The following is a 22,403-nucleotide window of genomic DNA, read 5'->3' as shown; positions in this document are numbered from 1 at the left end:
GACTTGCATTCAATCTTGAAAGAGGCATTATGATGTAGACATAGTGTCAACTTGTCTGTAAGGTACGCCGTGGCGGTGCGCCCTCAAACATCGGCTAACCCCTGTGAGAGGAGGCCGGTGAGGGCGAAACATCACGATGTATCTTACAGTCTAAGTGTCAACCTATAGTATGTAAACGCCAGATTTAAACTGAATGCCTCCCGTAAGGGAATCACTAATTATGCAAATAACTAATTAAACTAAAAAAAACATGGTAACAGGCTTTGTTTTTTGGACAAGCGTGCTTTCTTAGGTTAATGTATGTAAGAGTGTATGATACTGCTTAATTACTGAATATCGTTCATTATTCAAAATACTCATTAAAGGAAAAAGTTGTAGCAACAAACTTCATAGGACAGGTGCGTATTATTATGGTTGATGTACGTATTATATACGAAATTTGAAGCTTGCATTTTTAATATACAACCTAGTTACCTAAAATCATTAATTTTTTCATTAAAACTAAGCTATATAAAAGATTTTATAGGACATATCCGCTTTGTTATGGTTAAGGTGTGTACTGAATTATATTGGAATTGAAGTATGTATTCTTAAGATATAGCCTAATTACCGAAAATCATTAATTATGCAAATTATTCATTAACACTGTACGGTGCATCAACAAACTTGATAGGACTTATGTGTTTTCTTATGGTTAACGTATGTACTAAATTATGTTGAATTTGAAGTATGTATTCTTAAGATATAGCCTAATTACCAAAAATATTTAATTATGCAAATTATTCATTAACGCTGTAAGATACATCAACGAGTTTTATAGGACAAATGTATGTTGTTATGTTTAACGAATATACTAAATTATATTGAAATTGAGGTATGCAGTCTTAAGATATTGCGTAATTAGTTGATTTCATTAATATTCAAATTTCTCTAATTAAACATTAACAGATCTGGCTCAAAACATAATCAGGTCTAGCCATTACCCTAAAGATTGTATATCCCAAATTTCATTACAATTGAGCCAGCCGATTTTTAGAAAATAATGACACAGACACACATTACCCTTTTAATACCTCCCGTCCCCTTACGGGAGGTAAAAATGCAAAGAATACGTCCCCCCCCCCTCCCTATTAATAGTAATGATCCGTACCTAGTTCTCGTCCAGCAGAACTTCCACTCAATGCATTTACCGTTATTGTCAACAGGTAAACCACCATAGTCAACACTATCAGGAAAATGAACGCTGGTTTGTGTTCTGCCATTATTTATCCAAAGATAACGTGACGCTTTCAAGATGAGAGAATAAGTTCTGAAACAAAGTAAATAGAAGTTAAAATATTGCCGTTGGTGGCGTCCTATTACGTTTTTGACGACAGGTCGGTGAAGGGGTACAATAACTTGAATAAGCTAGTGAAAATTAGCCCACGCTATTCACTTATATTTTCAAGCGATGCAGACTTTAACTGACCGTGAGGTGATATTTCAGCTAACGAAGTGCACAGACATCCCGAAAAATGTGATACAAATAATTCAATAAATAAAAATAAATATACCCAATCAAACAAAATATGCATGAGTAAGTGAAAATTCCATATAATTCCCCTAATATTTTTCTTCCCGGGCCCTTGAAATATTTGTGACCCGATGTTGTCACTACTCGTCTAGCGACTCGTAGTGACAAGGCCCCTTATGTCATTCATATTTTCCTTGGCTGAATGTTGAAAATTGTTGGCGTATACTATATAAATACACGTGTGTGTGTGTGTGTAAATATATTCGTATGTTTATGGTATTTTTTAAATATGAATGGCATAGTAGTTAAACTGTTATGTATTGTGAAGCTGGCTAACCAAGTCTCTGGCTATTCAAACCGTGGAATAACCCAGTGGGTTGTACTTCCATGTTCAAACTTACGCAACCTACGGTACATGTATATGCCTAAACCGTTGTTTCATAGACCATACATAGCAAGAATAGAAAGACAAAAGGATTCCCGCTTAGAATGTAATTAGTATGGGGAGTTCCCTTCTGAACTGATGTAGCTCAGAATTTCAATGTGCAGCGATTACATCATGTACCTGGTGCATGTTGTCCCAAATAAATTCAGTGCTAGCCTGGCTTTACATCGCGACGATGTAAACATGCGATTTCAGATCCTCTCGATGTAGCTCTGGACACCTCCGAAGTTTCCGACACGTCGTCGGAATGGTTGACGCTTCGGAAAGCTCGGAGCGCATATTTACAGAGCTGGTTTCAGTGCACAAAATATACATAAACATACGATAATGTATCGATGCACATTCTCACATGTCCATTGTCAATGCGATGCATCCCCCCGGATTCATCCAAGCACACACATCACACACACACACACACACACACACACACACACACACACACACACACACACACACACACACACACACATACTTAATATATATATGTAAAGTGACAGGGCCGTGAGTTGATGCCGTATTGTTGACCTTCGGCCTATGTGATTTACTTTGTACCCACACTGTGTGAACTCTACGGTCTGTATTTTTAGTGTTAAAAGTGAGACTCGAAGGTCATCCCAGTAAGTTACAATCCAACGACGTTATATGACAGAGCTTTGTCTTGATGGAGATATACAAAGCATGTGAGATGTAATAGTTTCGAAAATAAAACAATAGCGGTCATAGGCCAAATTGTATAGCTAGGTAAAAAACAATAGCAAGTGAATCGAGAGAGGTATGCTGTTTTTGATACAATACACTACGAGTCGGGGCTAGGCCGGGGAGGGTTCAAATTGTATGCTAGTATTCTAATATCACATCACATTTACACTTTGCCACAAATTGCCGAACACAAGCATGGTACACGTAAAAGTGTACACAGTACAGGAGTACACTAATCGCCCGCGATCGAACAGTGAAATGCGAACACAGAGCTGTACTTACTGATCCGATGTGCTGTGACTTGACCGATGAAACCCTTCAAGCTAGGACACACCTTGCACCTCTATAAATTTCTAACACTAACAGTAATGGACGTAAAACTGGTACCGTACGGGAACGTAACCTTACGATGAATCGTTCCTGGGAAATGTGGCTTTGCCGTGCGGTAAGTGACACGGTGTACACGCGACTACACACACGAGAACAGGCAACTGCAAATTTAAAGCGAACGCCGCTGTGTGTATAACTGTGGTATGTGCTCATACAATCAGACTATATTGACACTGCCTTGGCACCCCTTTCACTTCATGATGTTGTGTAACGGCCGGCCTCCAATAACACGTTGTTGGACACGTGCAGAAAAGTAGAAGTTACACAAGCGATGCCGAGGTCAAAGCACTTTATACATTTTCAACGATTTAATGTTTCTGTTCTTTTTTTCTTGGTTTTTGGTATAGATTCACACAAAACATTTTAACACAGTCCATTTTAAACACTTCAGTACTGGGGCATATACGTGATAATCAATAATTTATTTATTACATAATGGTTATTACATAATGCAAGGACTGTCATTAATAGAAGCTTTTTTGGATCATTTATAATGGTTTACTAGCATTTGGCAATTGTAAAAAAAAAAATTAATATGCAGGGCAAACGTGTGTACTACATTTTTTCCTGAGTGAGTGAGTTCAGGAGTTATAGTGTGTGCTGTGTAGTTATGGTGTGATTTGTTCGCGAAAAAAAGCTCAATAAATTATAGATGTATGCAATGTACCATATACTACAAAACGATAAATAGTGACTCTAGAAACGGCGATTTACTAACACAGTGTTTCAAATAATAATACCCAAGAAATTTATCGCCCTTTCGTCACGTGATCACCTTGAACCACAGCCACGTGAGGCCTGACGATCGGGTTCCTAAACCAAATACCTGTCAATATATAATCTCAGTTACCAATACTCTCACCGCTGGGGACTCGCTTGGGAAGATCTCATAGGCAGCGCCCCCAGTGGCGAGAGTCTGGGTAACCGAGACTATGTCAATAACTACCTTTGCGTGGCTCTGTAGGATGACTAGAACTGAAATTATGTATCAATTATGGACCATCAGTAATTATTTTTCTGTGTCATAGGATAACATTCTATCATTACCTCTTAATCTTTCTCTATTATTGGTGATGTGGTTAGAAGTGCCCCCCTGCAAATTGTATGCTAGTATTCTATAAATACCACACCACATGCACAGCACAGTTTGCAAATTGCCGAACACAAACATAGTACACGTGAAAGTGTACATGTATGATGTAAACAGGCCTCGGAGCTCGAGTATACTAATCGCTGCGATCGGACAATGAAAGGCGGACACATTGCTGTACTTATACCGATCCGATGTACAGTGACTTGACCGATGAAACCCTTCGAAACAGTTGGTACCGTACGGGAACGTATAACCTTGTGATGGATCGTTCCTGGGAAAATATAATTTCTAGAGTTACAACGTATAGACAGACATTAATGTTCTTATGACACGTTGAGGGCGCTCTTTTAGGGAGCTGTTAAGTAAAGGAGAAGTCATTTAGGACTTCAGTCCAAGCGCTGTCACCAAGGAACGACCATCGATTTTTTGTTTCTTAATGCTTTGTGTGTGCATTTTAGGCAAGTCACCTTTTTCACAATTACTTGTGAGGTACAGAGCAACAGATCCTGCAAATGTTTTATGTGTGTTTACTTAGTCAGGTTTAAGCCGTTAAAAAGTAGGGCCAACACTTTTCCAGAGCTATATTTTCCCCTATGAAGGATTTTTTTTATCTCTGGTTTTCAGTGCGAGGCCAAGCTAGAGCTGATTTTGTCTCTCAGTTGCGACAACAATTGATGTGTAATCACTTTTGTCTTTGGACGCCTCTGTATGTGAGGTATTAAAGCCTGGTGGTAGTGTGACTAAGCAATGTAAACACCCGGGTGTAATGAGCTTGTTGGTGTGGATTTGTGTATGAAGCCATGAGTGCAATCAGAATTGTGGCTGTGCTGTACGGTGTACACGAGACCAGACAACTGCAGAGCGAGCACCAGTGTTTGTATATATGACTATGGTATATGAGATCATACAATATTGACACTCCTCCTTTCACTTCAAGATGTTGCGTAACGGCCGGCCTCCAGAAACACGTTGTCAGACACATGCAGAAAGCACAAGTTACACAAACGATGCCGAGGTCATATCACTTTAAATTTTCAAAGATTTAATGTTTCTGTTCTTTTTCCTTGGTATTTGGTATAGATTTTCACAAAACAGTCCATTTTAAACACTTCAATACTGGGGCATATATGTAATAATCAATAATTTATTATTACATAATGGTTATTACATAATGCAAGGGATGTCATTTGCAATGGTTAGTATAAAAGTTTACATCGGGTCAATATTATAACGGTTTACTAGTATTTGGCAATTGTAGAAAAATATGCAGGGCAAACGTGTGTACTAAATTTTTCCTAAGTGAGTGGGTGGGTGAGTGAGTTCAGGAGTTATAGTGCATGCTGTATAGTTATGGTATGATTTGTTCACGAAAAAAGCTCAATAAAGAAAGTATAGATGCATACAATGTACCACATACTCTACAAAACGGCAAATAGTGACTCTAGAAACGGCGATTTACTGGCACAGTGTTTCAAATCATATCCAAGACAATGCCACATGAATCGCCCTTTTGTCATAATCACCTTGAACCACAGCCACGTGAGGCCTGGCGATCGGGTTCTAAACCAAATGCTAGTACCTGACAGTTAGTCTCGGTTACCCAGACTCTCACCGCTGGCTCACACTTTGGAAGGTCTCGTAGGCAGAGCCCCCAGCGGCGAGAGTCTGGATAACCAAGACTATGTCAATAAATGTTTTTATGTGGCTCTGTAGGTAGTCTGTAAGGTACGACGGGGCGCCCTCAACCATCGGCCAACCCCTAACACATGAGAGGAGGCCGGTGAGGGCGAAACGTCACGACGTATCTTACAGTCTACTCTGTAGGATGACTACTGGGGATAACGAAAACTGAAATTATGTATCAATAATGACTTGTATGTGTCTAAGGATAACATTCTATCATTACCTCATAATCTTATCACCAAATTGGTGGTGGTGGTGATGATGTCGACGATGACGATGATGATGATGATGATGATGATGATGATGATGATGATGATGATGATGATGATGATGATAGTCAGTAACCAATCGTAAGCAGGGGCACGTATTAATGCAATTTGCCATGGTGGAGCTCTAGTTCCTGTCTGTGTTTACCTTGGGGGTATACATGGTATATGTTACTTGGTTAATCATAGAGCACTGCTGCTTTCCTCGATGTCTGAACAATACGAAAAACTGTTTTCCTGACGAATCCTGCCACTACAAATACATCAATCTCTATTAGAAGATGTAACTTTCGCTAATCAAAACATTGTTATATTTAATAGCCCGTAACGTAGACAAGATAACAACAATGTAAGAAATTCTACACGCCCCTGTGATCAAAATTAGATCAATATCATGTTCACGCCAATATTCATGGAATGTTGGGAACTCCATATAAGGTGATAGATATTTGTAAGGTGTTGTTTATTAATAACCAGTAATGTGTTAAGGTGTTGCATTAGGGACGATCACACACTGCTGTGTGCACAAGCTCAACAAACGAACATCATTCGTTTAGGTCACCACCCCCCCCCCCCCTTCTCCCCCTAAACGAACGTTCACAGGTGCGACATCAAACTTTCATATATGATGTAATCTATGATGATAGTTGTAGTGTCACATAATATAATTGATATAATGTAAAAAACATAAAGTCATTAAAATACTACCAGAAATCCAACACGGTGACCATATCTAACATTAAAAGTATTTTTTTATCAACTTATCAACATCTCAGTAGTAAATATAAAAGCTTTTATCATTGAAGGAGTGAACATTTCCGTCGAAATTTGATTAGAAGTGCGAAAATGACGTTCAGCAATCGCATTGACGCTAGACCCCCCCCCCATCCACCCTAGCTAAACGAACGAAGTTCGCTTTATAACATTGAGCTTGTGTGACATTGTGCGATCGTCCCAAAAGTAGTTTATACTTCAGTATACGTACTTCACCGTGGAGTCATCATTCTATCCAGCACCTCTTCTACAACAATTATCTATCCTACGACACATAAAATTCGTTAGTGACACAGAATTTTATTCATATTTTTATTCTACAGACTGAGCCACATAAAAGCCTTTTAGTGAGAAGTCCTGGTTTAATAATTTATATTACAACTGATCGTCAGGCCTAACGTGACTGTGCCTGTTGTAACACGTGTTGTGTGCACGTGTCTGCCGTGAGTATTAAGGAGAAAGTTCTAACTATTCGAAGTCTTAACAAAGGCGGCCAACCTATTAAAAACGAAGGACTTTCGTTTATTTACTATCAGTATGCGTGTTTTTCTCTGTTGTCGATAGCCACGAAAACTCTTTTGTGTTTTTGTTGTTGTAATTTTCGACATCTGTTACACACTATTTTCAACCATATTATATTTGTAATATTTCGAAGGAATCCACATTTATATTTGACGTTGACCTTCAAACAAGTTTCCATTTTTGTTGCGATTTTTATGATTCACCATTATTATAGTTTCATCCAGCCAGGATAATATATTTCAGTAGAGTTCACTCCCCTTAATTCGTCTAACCATGGCCATCATTCATTAAACGTCGAGTTCAAGTCTGTCTGACGCACCACGACACACGTCACACGCTGAAAAGCTTAACAATATCAAACACGCATTATGTAGTTAGTAACACAAATATTTATTTACACTAGAATCCATCTATTCAGTCTATGCTCTAAAGGCGAGAGACAATTAACACCCAATTGTGTTGGTCAAAGTCAACGACATGATGTAGATTTCAGGGATGGTGTGTAGTCACGTCTGAGTAACATTTATACAGTTTCTGACTTGAACAGTGGTATTTTTTTTTCGACTTCTTCCTCAAAAGCATACCAACTCTGCATTCAAAAAAAAGGAGATAAACATAGTCATTACACATAAGAAGATGAACATAGGTTAACATTTAGTGGTGGGTGACACAACAAATTAAAAATGGGTGGAGGGTCTATGATTAAACTAAATTTACCATTACACCTTCTTGAATTGTAGAAACAACACATGGTTGATAACAACAGGTGGAATGATAACAGAAAATAAAGTTATCTTTAAAAGTCACTAGCTGAGTTTATACTTGTTCGTTTTGTGGGGAGGAATATTAATATTTGCTCTAAAAGATACCTGCTGTATTCCTTCACAACTGTAGCATATATTTAACCATCATTTTCTATTGTCAGAATTCAAACCCAGTATTTAGAAGTTATAAAGGCCTAAAAAGAATAATTGTTTGGTTCTGGTAATACCCAACCCCACCTAGCTTTTAACTGCCGACCCTATACTTGTTTTTACTTTTTCGAGAAAAAATTAATAAAATTTGCAAACATTTGGAAGTCTCACGAGAAATAGCGGATGCGGAATCTGACATCTGAACTTTAAAAACAAAATAGTTTTGGACGTAGAGAAACACTCACCTGTATTATCTTTATTGTAGTATCACACAGAATCAGTCTTTCCCTACGTTCACTTCCTTCTTTCCAGTATCTGTTTTCATAATCTCAGAGCCATCACCCGAATGACGTCTCGAACCTGTAAATATGTTTTTAGAGATCGATAAGTAATTGATTAATGAAATGTCGCCCTCTATCTATTAGTTGTTGATTACACACCTGTAAGTACTATTTTTGTTAGTCTTTCAGTGAACTGAAATACCGCCCTCTGTCGCGGACAAGATGATATTGCTAGGTGCACACTTCACTAGTTATGGTAACTCAACATTAATTTCGTAATACATTTGTATGAAAATACGGGTAATCAAAGGAGAGAAGGTAGTATAGATACTCACTGTTCTGTACTTTGGAATCTTGCTTCCTGATCATATTCTTAATATTTTGTAATCTTCCTCCAATTACCATTATCTTCTCCATTTTTATTTTGACATCTTCTTCACCTGCCACTAGTCTTTTCTGTTCATCCAAAATATACTTTTCTCGCTGTGTTATCTCTTTCAACTTTTGTTCAACTTTCTCTTCTCTTACAATGACATTTTTTCTTTCGTCTTCTAGTTTCTCTTTCAAGTTCATAGCTTCTGTCATCTCTTGACTCATTTTACTTGTTTCTTTGTCCAAGGAGATTCTGTCCAAGAGTTCTTCTCCTGACAGTGTTGTTTCATGAGTTTGTTCGGTGTTTCTATTAAGTTTGCCTTCCTTTCTCTTTATATCACACATTCGTACTTTGACTTCCTTTATCATCTCTTTCAGTTCACTTCCACGTCTCCCCTGAGTTTCTTCCTTCTTAAGCAACCTTTCAAACAATTTGTTAAGTTGGTTTGATTGTTCCTTGACATCGTTTAGTTTCTTTTCGAACTCGGCGTACTGTGTCTCCAACTCCTTTTCTTTCTGTGACAAATTTCCTTCTTTCGCTTCCAACAGAAGCTTCTTTAATTCTATATTTTCTTCCCGGTTTTCCAATTCTTCAGATCTCTTCATTAGCACTTTCTTTTCTTTGTCCAATTTGTCGGCATGTTCTTTTATGAGACCCTTTGATGATACTATGCTCAGTTCTCTTTCTCCCAGACACTTTTCTTTCAGCTCGATGGTGTTCTGTTTTTCTATCACGTCACTCATTATCATTTTGAGAAACGATTCTTTTGACGCCAGTTCTGTTTGCAGGTTATTTTGTTCCTCCACCCGTTTCATCAAGTCTTCGTCTTTCATTTGTGTTGACGTGGTGTATGTAGCCAGTTTTTCATTCACTTCGACTAACTTCTTTTTCATTTCATCATTTTCCTGTTGTATCTTTGTAACTTTGATTTCTCTTTCTCTTAGCTCATTTTCCTTTGCTGTCAGTTCTTTACTCTTATTGTCGAGAATGGTTAATCTTTCCGAATATTCAGTCATTACCTTGGTTACCTCTGTCTCGTTTTTCTTCATCAGAGCCACGCGTGAAAGGAGGTCATTCTCTTTCTTTCGTATTTTGTCTTGAGTAGATGCAATTTTCCTATACTCTTCCTTTAGTTTCTTTGCTTTCTGCTCCTTGACATCTCCCATCATCACCACTTCTTTCATTTTCAGTTCAATGGCTCCTTCTTTTGCACCGATTGTCTGTTCCCTATCGTCCAACTGAGATTCTATCTCATTCAATACAACTTCCTTGGTAGCAATATTTTTCACCCGTTCTTTAATCTCTCCCTCTCTGTTCACTAGCATGGACTCTTTTTCTCCCAATCTTCTTTGTTTTTCATAAATTTCTGTAAACGTCTGGTCGACCATGATCTCTGTTTCGTTCAGTAAAACCTCCCTCTCATCCAAACAAAGTTGTTTATCGTTTTGTTCTTTTTCTCTGGAATCAAATTCTCTCTTCATTTGCTTTATCTCCTCCTCCTTGTGTTCAAGTTCTCTGACTTTTAACTGTAGTCTCCAACTGTGCTCATGGAGGGTGTCCTCAACCAGACTTATCTCAACCATCTTTTCGTCAAGTCTATTTTTTCTTGTCTGTAGTATCTGCTCTCTGTTGTCTAAATGGCTCTGTTGTTCAAGTACTACTGCCTGTTTCCTAGCGACGGTTGTCATAGTTTCTTCTATTTCCCCCTCTTTCCTTTCAATTTGTCGTTGTTTGTCACGAAGTTCTGTGTCCCTGTTTGCGATCTTTATAATTTCGTCTTCGAGACGACCTTCTTTGTCTCCTAGTCGTTGTTCCTTTTCTCGAAGACTATTATCTCTCTCATCTAACCTCTCTTTCTCTGTACGAAGTTCGCTTTGAGTTGTTTCTAGCTGTTGTTGAGTGTCACCAATTATTTGTTCTCTGTTCTCAAGATCTCTCAGTTTCTCTTCTACTTCGTCATGTTTATCAGAAACTTCTCTCTGTTTCTGTTCAAGTTCTGTCTTCCATTTTGTCAATTCGTCATTCTTTTGATCAATATATTTTTGACGAATCTCTGTTGAAATAAAAAGAATGAAATGAACCATACATGTATGATGGATTGCCATGTGGACCAATTAATCTAGGAGAAGGCGTTTCACTGCATCGTGTGTTGTGTGAACTTACGTTTATTTGAATGACTTGGTGTTAATACGAAGAAAGTGCACAGTACTTATAATAGTACAGTAAGTAAAGGATGTGCTGTTGTCATGGAAATGTGCTATCATTTTAAAGTTGCATTAAACAATAATTTTTGTAATGTCGCAATTTCACTCACCACTATTATAGTCGTCGACATTGTAGACGGTATAAGAACCAAGTCTATGAAAAATGGCTCACCTATCACTTTGATTGCAACTTGAGGCAGTCCTATTTCCATGATGTGGGCAAATACGCCAGGATGTGGCATAACGTCAACACACCAGTTACCATACTGTACTGTTACGCGATCGAACGAAGTCGTCGGTAGCAATAATCGTTGTCTACTACTGTAACTCGCTGAGAGAGAGAGAAAGAGAGAGAGAGAGAGAGAGAGAGAGAGAGAGAGAGAGAGAGAGAGAGAGAGAGAGAAAGAGATGAAAATATATATGTAAATAAAAAATGAAATTTTATTCAATGCCTTTGAACAAAAATACGACGATTTTTTAAAATTTAGTTGCTACAAAGAATAGTGCATGCGATGAGATGCGTGTCTTCATCTTTCGTCTACTTATCTTTGTCACGTGATGTATTTTTAATGATATTAGTAATTCTCCATATCAAACTGAATGCATTGTACAAGCAACGCACCTTTACTTTTGAGAACAAAATAAGTGAGTTCAATATTTTAAAAAAAATGCAGCTTTGAATATCTTATTTGACAAGAAAACAGTTCCTATCTTACCTTGAGTACATGTTGTCATCATTGACAAAGAAGCTCGTCTTGAGCAAATCATTTTCGAGTAATATTAGTGAATCTATACGGCATATACGTTTGCTATCACTGCATAAACAGTCAGCATTTGCACGTTCTATTTACATTGACAACTTTCGTTATGCGTGGTAACTATGTTCGAACTTCTCAAACTCTCGCAGAATATCGCCAGTTCATCACGTGTGAGTTTGCGAGTGAACACATGCATCTCTGTGCGACGTTCTCTGCGCTGCGGGCTCACTCCAGTACCACTTTTACCAACTATATATAGTCTAGTTCCTATACCATACACGTTACGATTTTACGATCCGCATCTCCAGTGGAGATGGTCGCATAGTTACTGTAACTCGTATATCGTATAGGAACTGAACTGACAATCTTTATTCGCACGACGATCACAATTCGAAGAATATCGCGCAATATTTCGTTGATCAATTCAAAATTTAAGAAGAACTTGTCACTAAATCGTGCCCATTTTTTTTTTTTACATTGTCAATATAAATTGTGATGTTGATGGTAGAAACATTTTTACGCTCTCCTAAATTGTCCAAATTGTCGAACGCAGGTCTCAAGGAAAATGGCAAAGTTTATTACAAATGTGGCCAAAACCCCCAAAATATTGTGAATAATAATGCAAAAAACTGAAAATTTTAGCCATGGGTAACAATATCAGAGATATAGTTATTTAATACTAGTGGATGATTTACTTTCATGTAATTATTTTTTCTATGAGAATTTGTATTTTATCAGACGAGTTCAAATATATTGTGTCGTGTTGAATTAAATGGGGCAAAGTCACCCGTTTCACTACAGCGCCCTCGCACTATGGTGGAGTAAATTGCGTTGAAACAAACAACCAAGTGCTTCGTTTTCATTCATCTCCAGGACAGCTGACTTCTGCTGTTTTAGAAGTCTCTCATTTTCAGTTTCAGTGATCGAAGGTAAGACGTTTAGTCCTTTCATAGATTATCCAGAGACAATTTCCATCATTCTCGTTGCTGCCAACGGCTAGGCAGCTTACACGGAACCGAGGATCATGATGATGAAGTTCCTGTCCTGTCGATACAACACGAGTCACTGTGGGAAAATAACATGTTCACGTTACACGGAAATCAGAACACCATGTCCACCTTTTTGCAAATTACTTGCTAATGTTATTGTTTCCGAGACAAAACACTTGTTTTCTAGCGTTCACACAATCATGGTAACCATACTCGGTTGCAATCGAAATATTGTGAAAGATGATCGCCAGGGTGTTCAGAGGAAATGCTCTCGTTATGGAATTTGCATATAGTATTAGTTGTGCAATGAGCGGCCACCAGGTCGATCACAGCGCCATCAAACATATCCCCCCTCTTAAATTGCACACATTAAAACGAAAGAGATGCCGCGCATGCTAAGTTTTAGTGGCTGACTTCCATGGTCACTGTTTTTGTTGTATTTTGCACAGATATACCAAGCATGCACTATTTAAATTAGATGAAGTTGTCTGCAAAGTTCTAATTCACAGACACAGGCTCCTCCCATTTTTGATATAGCTGCAATGATAATTGTACAGCATTTAAGAATTTTTTATTTTGAGCTTAGATATTACTTTTTAAAAAAAATCGCCTTTTTATTATTTTAAACTAATGCCACAAGTTAAAATGTACAAACTCAAATAGATACAAAAAAAATATAGCATAATGCAGATGTGCATGAAAGTGGGACAGGTTTTTCTGCTAAATGATACCATACAAGTTCAATTTTACAAGTACAAGCCTGAAAAAATTTGACACTTCCAACTTCAAAATCGTGTCTCAAGAAATGTTCCTGAGGAAGATGCTGGTGCCATAACCTGTACTAGTACTTTTTCAAAATTTGCAGTGCGTGGCACACAATTAACTTTTTTTTCCTTTGGTACATGTAATCCTGCCTAGTGGGCTACCAATTTCAGAAAGTGGTAGCCCCAAAGATGGTGAACAGCAGTCCTATATTCCTGAACTGAAAACAGAGTTGTTGTACTGGAAATATATGTGTTATTAAAATACTTTTGTCTGTAAATCTTCCGGTAAATCATCACATAATCAGTGGTACATGTAGCCTAAGTGGGCTACCAACTGCAAATTATGGTAGCCTCATGACAAGAATTGGTAGTCTGTGGACACAGGACTACTGTTAATTTTGAGCCCTGCAGTGTATCGCTATTTTTGCCATTTTTGATTGGGATTGGGGTATTGTCGACTATCTCTTGAAGGCTTCATAATTAACGTGAGTTTGGAAATGTCTGAATTTTTTGGGCAGATGAGACGTACATCTAATGTCGCAGATAAATTCAATGTTGTGATACAGATCATCTGCATTGCAATCTTTATATTGAGTTTGTACAGCTGGAATTGTAGCATTAGTTTCGTGTTTAAATCTCGGAAGGAAAGAAGCTCAAACTATGAAAACTCAAAATCAACGCTAATGCTACAATTATTACAGCTAGCCATGATATAGTTATAGCATTATGAAGAGATTTGATCCTCATTAAACATAAACTCATTTAGAATTGGTCACAACCCAATATTAACCTTATGTACATTGAACAATGTATATTAATTTCACACAACTGCAAATATAAACACAAGCTTTCAACTATTAATCCTCTAGCCTTGCCTCTCACTGCCACTAGAGGGCATAGTACTAGATTGGGACTGAATAAGGTGTCATTTGGGAGGTCACAACAGGAAGTGAAATGCCCAGTAATGGGCAGACTTGATTGAGCGACCCTGTCGATTCCAACTGGGGTCATGACCGGCTTACATCGTCACATGCTTGGGATAAATCACCTGACGAATCCAATCAAGCGTCGGCTGACAGTGTTCATTTATTTAAATATGACATCTCCTGATAGACGTCATGAAACTCGCACAACTACTCTAAAATTATATTTTAACTCTTAGCTTCATATGCAAGGACGTTATTTTGCTACTTTAAGAACATATAACAGAAATATAAACTTTCAAATTACATTTATCGCTCCCCGCCGCCATGTTCGACCATCTATAACCGACAAAATTGGACAAGCTATTCGGGTATCCCCGACAGAATGTGTGAGCAACACCCCTGTTTGAAACAAGTGTAAAAAAACTGAACAGGAGTACACACCATGATAAATGGGGGGAGTCAATCAAGTCCACCCAATGAGGTCATGATGGAGTATTATAAATCAATGCAAGTCAATGACAAATCAATGATAACCAATGCCAATCAATGATAACCAATGTCAATCAATGCAAGTCAATGACAAATCAATGATAACCAATGTCAATCAATGAATTTAAAAAAAATTAATTCCTAAAAATACAGGTATATTGTTTCCTCTTTTCTGCCAATTCCATTAAAAAAAAAATCACAAAACTATGACTGTCGATAAAAAGTTGATGAAAATTTAAGTACTAATCAATAATAAATAAAAAATGACCATTTTAGTCTCAATAGCTCACAGATAAAATAGTTTTAAATTAAATAAACAAGAACTTGTGACTCTCTTACATGTTTATTAACGATATTTTCACAATTTTAGATAAAAACTAGAATTTGGTTTTTCTTTGTTTAAATCACTGCATGGTTAGATTAGATTACAAAATATATCAGGTTGGTACATTCAACAAAAAGTTTAGTCTGTATGGCCTAACTTGTTTGAAATTCTAATTTAATCAGTGAAATGGGCATTGTTGATTCTGGAAAGAATTGTTTCATTTTTTTCCCCCCTAAAAAATGACATTTGGGTTGTCTGCATTAATCTGTAATAACAGAAGGCATAGAAATTTGATAGGTGTAAGACCTAATGAATTATATATGATGTCATAAAATGAAGGGACTTGGGAACGGAGCTATCGGAGTAGTCGTAAACGTGGGTAGATTTTCCACGCACACACAAATTTTTTCCAACATTTATGAATACTTGTGAGTTATAGATATGTATTGAAACAGTTTTCCATTGCTAACAAATTCATATTTTGGGGAAATTTAGTGATATGTTTTATAAACATTATTGCAACAAAGATTGGAAGTTGACCTCCATTGACCCTAACCTATCAACCAATAGAAATCTGCAAAGCTAATTGGATGCAATTTTCTAGATTTCTTTAGATTTGGCAACAACTATATTATTTGCATATATATCACAGTATCTCAGTACTCAATTACTGACAGCATAGACCATCCGGGGACAGGGGAGTAAAAAGTGACCACATTGGACAATTTCCTCAGAGTTTTAAGTTAAAAAGTAACTATCAAGTAGTTGTACTTGTGAATCCAAGTTGCCTAAAGATAAAATTAAAATAATATTATATAAATAATAATTTAATAATGATATAAGTTTATTGACATAAAAATACATTGTAAATTGACTTTCCATGTGCATTCATAAAATGAGGTGACTAAAATTGAAAACAACAATTGAATAAAACTTGGCAAAGAAAATGCAAGCGACAAGTAAAAGCAAAAGATAAAATTGATGTAACATACATGTATCAAATGATTCAAAACACACATGATGGTAAAAAGATACTATGCTGAGACAAACATAACACTAAAAGAAAATGGTAAATGATCCTAGGATTGGTTCAAAATGTGGATCACAGATGGATAAAAGCTGTTATATAGCCTAACATTGTCATAATATCAGGAAATAAGTCGGTAACACAAATAAAAGGATTGTTGTATCAGGGGTAATGTACATGTAGGGACTGTCTGTAAGTTTCCTGAGGCAAGATGTGAATGCTACGTGTACAATGTAGGTTGACCTTTTCTTAAGTTTGCAGATCATTAAAACCATAATCAAGGGATGCATCCACCATGTACAGGTACATCACTGTAGTAATCTATAACTCCTGTACATGTATTTGCTAAGCCTGCCCCTAAGTCAGGCTTGGGTTTATATGATTATTTGATGGTGCATACAGTATATACAATGTAACATTGTAAGGCTTTGGTAGGATATGCTGTATAAGTAGGGTTCATTACTCTAGTATGAAAAATGTATTTAGGGAAGTATACATGTACATGTATGTATGTATGCTTTGCGGACAGGTGAGGGGAAGATTTTGAGGGGGGGAGGGAAGGGTTTAAGCCAAGGGCAGAAAAAATGAGTTATTGAGTGTTTTTGTCAAGCTTTTTAGATGTGTGTCGGTGTGTATGTAGGAGGTATGAGTATTTGTGTGTGCATGTGTGTGCATGCATGCGTTCATGTATGTATAGTACAAATTGTATACAGTGCAGGTTGTGACAGTGTTGGTGTGCATGATGGAGGTATATATGTGTGTGTGATGTGTCACAGTATGTAGTGATCAGATGTGTATGGTGAAGGTACATGTATGTGCACGGGTATTTGTGTGTGTGTGTGTGTGTGTGTGTGTGTGTGTGTGCATGTGTGTGTTTGTGGGAGTGAGAAAGTGGTGGTATATTTGATTTGATTTGATTTGATTTATTACTCTAGGTCAATGCATCCATAAATGGATTTTCATGCATTGAATATAAAAATACAAAACATACGTTAAAATACAAAGACACATAATTTAAAAATATGGGAGAGTAACAAAATTTACAGGGCAGAGTACAAAGATAAAATAAAAGTTATAAAAAGTAAAACACGAGAGATGCTAGAATTATGAAGTTAAAAACGGTTTAAGACATTAAAAACTAAGTGTTTACTAAGTAGTCGTATTTGCGGAAATACATGAGCGGTATTTGAAAGAACGACTGTGTGCCTTTGGAATGTGGTATTTGGTCCGAGTATTGTATTGGTGTATTGTTGAGTTTTTGGTGACAAGATCAGATAAATAGAGTGGTACTTTTTTGCTTATACATTTACTGACAATATTTTTGAAGTGTTGATCGTGTCTTTCCTGAATAGTTGGCCAATTTAGAGAATTTCTGGCAAGTGTTACATGGTCTGATTTTTTAAGGCCACATTGAATTCGTACAGCAAAATTTATGATACCTTGAAGACTACTTTTCAAAGTGAGATTACAATTAGAAAAGACTGTGTCACAGTAGTCTAAAAGGGAGAAGACAGTAGCAGCTATTACATTCTTTCTGACTTTTTCCGGTATACAACGCCTAACACGTGCCAGTCTTGTTAGACGGAAACCACATGCCCTACGGAGATAAGACACATGGTTTGACCAACTGAGTTCAGGGTCCAGTTTCAAGCCTAAGCAGGTAGCAGACTTAGTAGCTTTGATAGTAATATCTTGAAAGGACAGAGAATTAATGTGATTTGGTATTTTCTTTAGTTGTTGACGTGTACCGAAGAACATATACTGATATTTAGAGATATTTGGTTTCAAAGTATTTGCATGGAACCATGTAGTTAAACGATTAATTTCGTATTTTAAGTCATTGTGAAGTACATCAATATCGGCAATGGTACTGTTTTTCAGAATATTGATGTCATCTGCAAAACCATAAATTGGAGTGTTTGAGTGAAGCCAAGTAGGAAGGTCATTAATATATAGTGCAAATAATAAAGGTCCACAGACACTGCCTTGAGGTACTCCAGTTTTGACCTGAATACAATTTGAAGATATGTTGCCAACTTTTACACTTTGAGTTCTACCTGATAGGTAACTTCTGAACCACTGAACTGCAGATGGATGAAAGTTGTAACGTTGAAGTTTACTGAGAAGGATAGTGTGATTGACTGAATCAAACGCCTTTGAAAGGTCTAACATAAGAAGAGATGAAATTTTCCTATTGAACATGTTATCAAGTATATCATCACACATACGCTGTAATAATGTAGCTGTCGAATGTTTTGGACGGAAACCAGAAAAAGTTGGATGGAGGATATTATTTGAATCTAAGTAACTAATAAGTTGATTGCAGACTAAACGTTCAAGAACTTTTGAGAGAGTGGGGAGTAGAGAAATAGGGTGGTAATTGGAAACATCTTGTTTATCACGCTTGCCCTTTTTATAAATTGGAATAATTGTAGCTTTTTTCCAATCAGTTGGTACAATACCCTGAGAAATAGACTTGTTAAATATACATGTCAATGAAGGAACAATAGCTGGAATTGACAGTTTGATTAACTTACAGTTAATATCATTCGGTGATGAAGACTTATTGGATGGCAATGCCGATAAGGCAGAGGTTACTTGTTGTTCTGTGACCTTAGAAAGTTGAAAACTAGTCTGTGGTATAGAGGAAGATACATGTATACATGTCTATTTACTTTTATATTTGTACATGTACATGTGTGTCTGTGTCTGTCTGTCTGTGTCTGTCTGTCTGTCTGTCTGTCTGTGTGTGTGTGCGTGTCAGTAGATGTGTATACATGAACATGTGTACCTTGTTTTAATGTTTGCAATGTTAGAAGTAGCTAAAATGCAGATAGGAATAAAGCCATCCTGAACAATGAGTTCACATTTCACAACATGTGTTAATTCTGATAGAAATACCAAGCTTTTCCACAGGCAAATAAAAAGTTACCTCAAAAGAAATGTCAGGAATGATGAATTGTTATGTACCCTCGGAGTATTAGTATTAGGAATTAAATATTCATTTTCCATAGTGTGTAGCGCTGCATCATTATCAAAACATACATGCACCAGTTCTGTTGTCACGATGTGGTTTAAACCACTAAGTATAGCTCCCTGTACAATACTCCAAATTTGTTTGCTATGTCAGAAGTAGCTAGGGTACTCTTTTGAGTAGGTACTGTCCATATTTCACAATCAATGTTCCAAAACCACATGTGGCATCACTTAAAAGGGAACACCCATTCCAGGAAAGTACCGATGTTTTCTTAAACTTCAAAGGGTTGTAGAGCGTCGTGTTATGATTTCACATTACAAAAAAATTCCACGCAATAAGAAATGCCAAATTGAAACCATTTCACCATCATTGTTCTCATAGTGGTCCGTTGTTGCATCATGGGACTTAGCAGATATACATATGCATTAGATGAACACTGAATATTCATGACTTTATCTGAAGGTCGTAAGCACTTAGATTAAGTTAGAACCTTTGTCCCATCCACTACATCTGTTCTTAAAGCTACACTACATCATACATGTAGCTGTAGCTGCAACTGAAACATATTTGAAACAAACATATTTTGAAATTCTTCTGTTAGTTAGATATTATAACTTAATCATCATATTGCACATCCTGGATAGTATTGAATCATCTGTGAGTAAACATATTTATGTAGCTCTTCACATAGTTCATGTATTTGCAAGAAATCCAGTCCAATTGATTTTTGGGTCCACACCTTAAAATCAGCGCCCCCAATGTAATCACAATTTCAATCTGTCACTGTACTTCTTACATGTTTGGATTTATAATATCAACCACTAATTAACAATGTACAATGTCTAATTATTGGTATTTTAACAATTTTCAATCGGTGTCATGTCTAATTGAAAAAAATGTGCCTCAGTTACAGCTTGTGCAGCTTTAATAGTAATCACAATCATTCATTATCATTGCACTGTGTTTGTGTTCTGTTTTGTGTTTTTTACATTTGTATATATCTGTGTGAATAGAATGACAGATCAGCCGTTGTGGGTGGTGCGGTCTAATCTCCCTTTCCCCAAATATCAGGACAAGCTGATAAGCCTGGACTGATGACATCATTACAGTCTAATGTACGAACTGGCATTTTCAGTGAAATGCATATTATATAATATTTTATATACTAGTATATATATAACTCGGTGAATGTCAATCTGCTAAGACAGTGCTCTATACCGCAGTGGCAGAGTGTAATAGTTTTGGTAGTACTGGAACTCTTTCTTGGTTGTAACTCGGAGTTTCACGCATTGTGCGATCATCAGACAACTCAACAAAATATTACATATATATATATATATATGTAATATTTTGTAGTTCATTAAGTAGGATGATCACCATAGCAACAAAAATTACCCCGAATCGTTTTAGATATATGGATTCTGCTCCCTTCAAATGTTAACGATTTAATATGCACTTCTTTTTAAAACCAGTGTCTCACCATATGTGTGCAATCTTATATATACTATTTGTGTTCGAGTATATATATCTATTCCGTGTATTTTGTCAGTGCCACTGTTTCTACATTAGATATTTTCCCCTTGTCGGAAATCAGTAGCCAAGGTAAACATTAAGGATATGGTCTCCAATCAGTTTTCCCATGAATTTAAAAGTCCATTTATTTCTTCATTGTTGTGGCTCTATTGTCTGTCTAGAGTTTTTTAATTTAAGTAATCTTTCCTAGAGGAGTACTAAAGCCTGTAATTGTGGTATCGATTACATTGTAAATTGACTCCTGCAATAAGAGTGGTCCTGCGCATCTTATTTCAAGCTTAGTGCCTGCAAACTTTGTACAGTGTCTATGAGCACGGACATTGCACCTGAGTTTACTCACCAAATGTTCACTTGCGACAGGATAGTCACAAAATTTGAAAAATTAGTTTGTACTTTCTGAAAGCACAATTTTCTAGTTATTTGTTCAGAAATATGTTATTGTGTGGATTTGTTTCTTTCTGTTCAAAAAATTGCAAAAACTAGTGTGTTCTTTCTGTATCTGTATTAAATTAGTACAAAAAATACTGTTATATTGGATAGTTGAAAAATTCAAAAGTCGGTGTATATTTTCAGTATTGAAAGTTCTGTATTTTGGAAATTTTCATAAATTCTTACAATTTTACGAAAAAGGATTTTAAAAAATTGGGAAAAATAGTGGATGTAGTATTTGTTTAAATTTTATAAGAGCTTCCTTGATTTCTCCATCAAAAATGAAGTTCAACAATTTATATTTTGGTGCTGTCTAGTATCATCAGTGTTTCTGAAAGAAATTGTAATTTTAAACACTTTGTTTTTTTGACAGCTGAAGATGGAACGCATTTTTTTTCAAAGTATTTTCTTGCATTTTCACACCAATTTCAGGGAATAACGCAGTTCAAAATGTTGTGTGGGTTTTTCAAATTTTCCGATTCCTGAAGTTGAAAAGTTTTGGCAAAATTTCATTCATGTCTCGCCAAAAATGGATTTCCATCATTTGTTTTTTGAAGCTTAGTTTCTGATATTTGATTTTGATATGGAAACTTGAAGCAAAATAGAAGTGCTTTGACATTTGCTGTACAATGTAGGTATCACCATTTTCTTGTCAAATTTGAAGTTCAAAGATACATGTATGACATAAGAACATGTATATGCAGTTTCCTCAACCTTTTGCCAACAACTGAAGTTGGCAGTTCACAGGGTTCCATCCATTTTCCTGCTTTATAGGCATAATAATCTAAAGAAAAAAAATGTATTCCAAAAGGAAAACAACAGAAAATTTACACAATGAAAGGAAACAATTTCAACAGTCAGCTCTGTAAAGACAGAAAAAAAACAACCTTAAATAACAAAAATAAGTACTTTCACAATTTTGTTGGCATTGGCGCAAGAATTTAGAACTAGAATGGACTGAGTATACAATATGTATATATTTGTATTAAACTAGGGAGTTTGGATTAGAATTAGGTTAAGTTAGAATTA

General features: G+C 36.4%; 1 protein-coding gene across 2 annotated transcripts in view; it reads left to right on the top strand.

Annotated features, from left to right (window-relative positions):
* Window positions 1-12,768: 12,768 nt before the first annotated feature.
* Window positions 12,769-22,403, top strand: part of LOC144437576 (TOX high mobility group box family member 3-like) — a 132,372-nt gene continuing 122,737 nt past the window's right edge. The window contains exon 1 of one of the 2 annotated variants that reach the window (XM_078126541.1): window positions 12,769-12,844. The gene's annotated coding sequence lies outside the window, so the exon portion shown is untranslated. The remainder of the gene's footprint in view (window positions 12,845-22,403) is intronic. The other variant, XM_078126543.1, reaches the window with a different exon arrangement.

This window comes from Glandiceps talaboti, chromosome 7 (assembly GCF_964340395.1).
Source record: "Glandiceps talaboti chromosome 7, keGlaTala1.1, whole genome shotgun sequence".
NCBI lineage: Eukaryota > Metazoa > Hemichordata > Enteropneusta > Spengelidae > Glandiceps > Glandiceps talaboti.
Note: the sequence above shows the minus strand (reverse complement) of the source record. Positions and strands in the feature narration are given on the sequence as shown.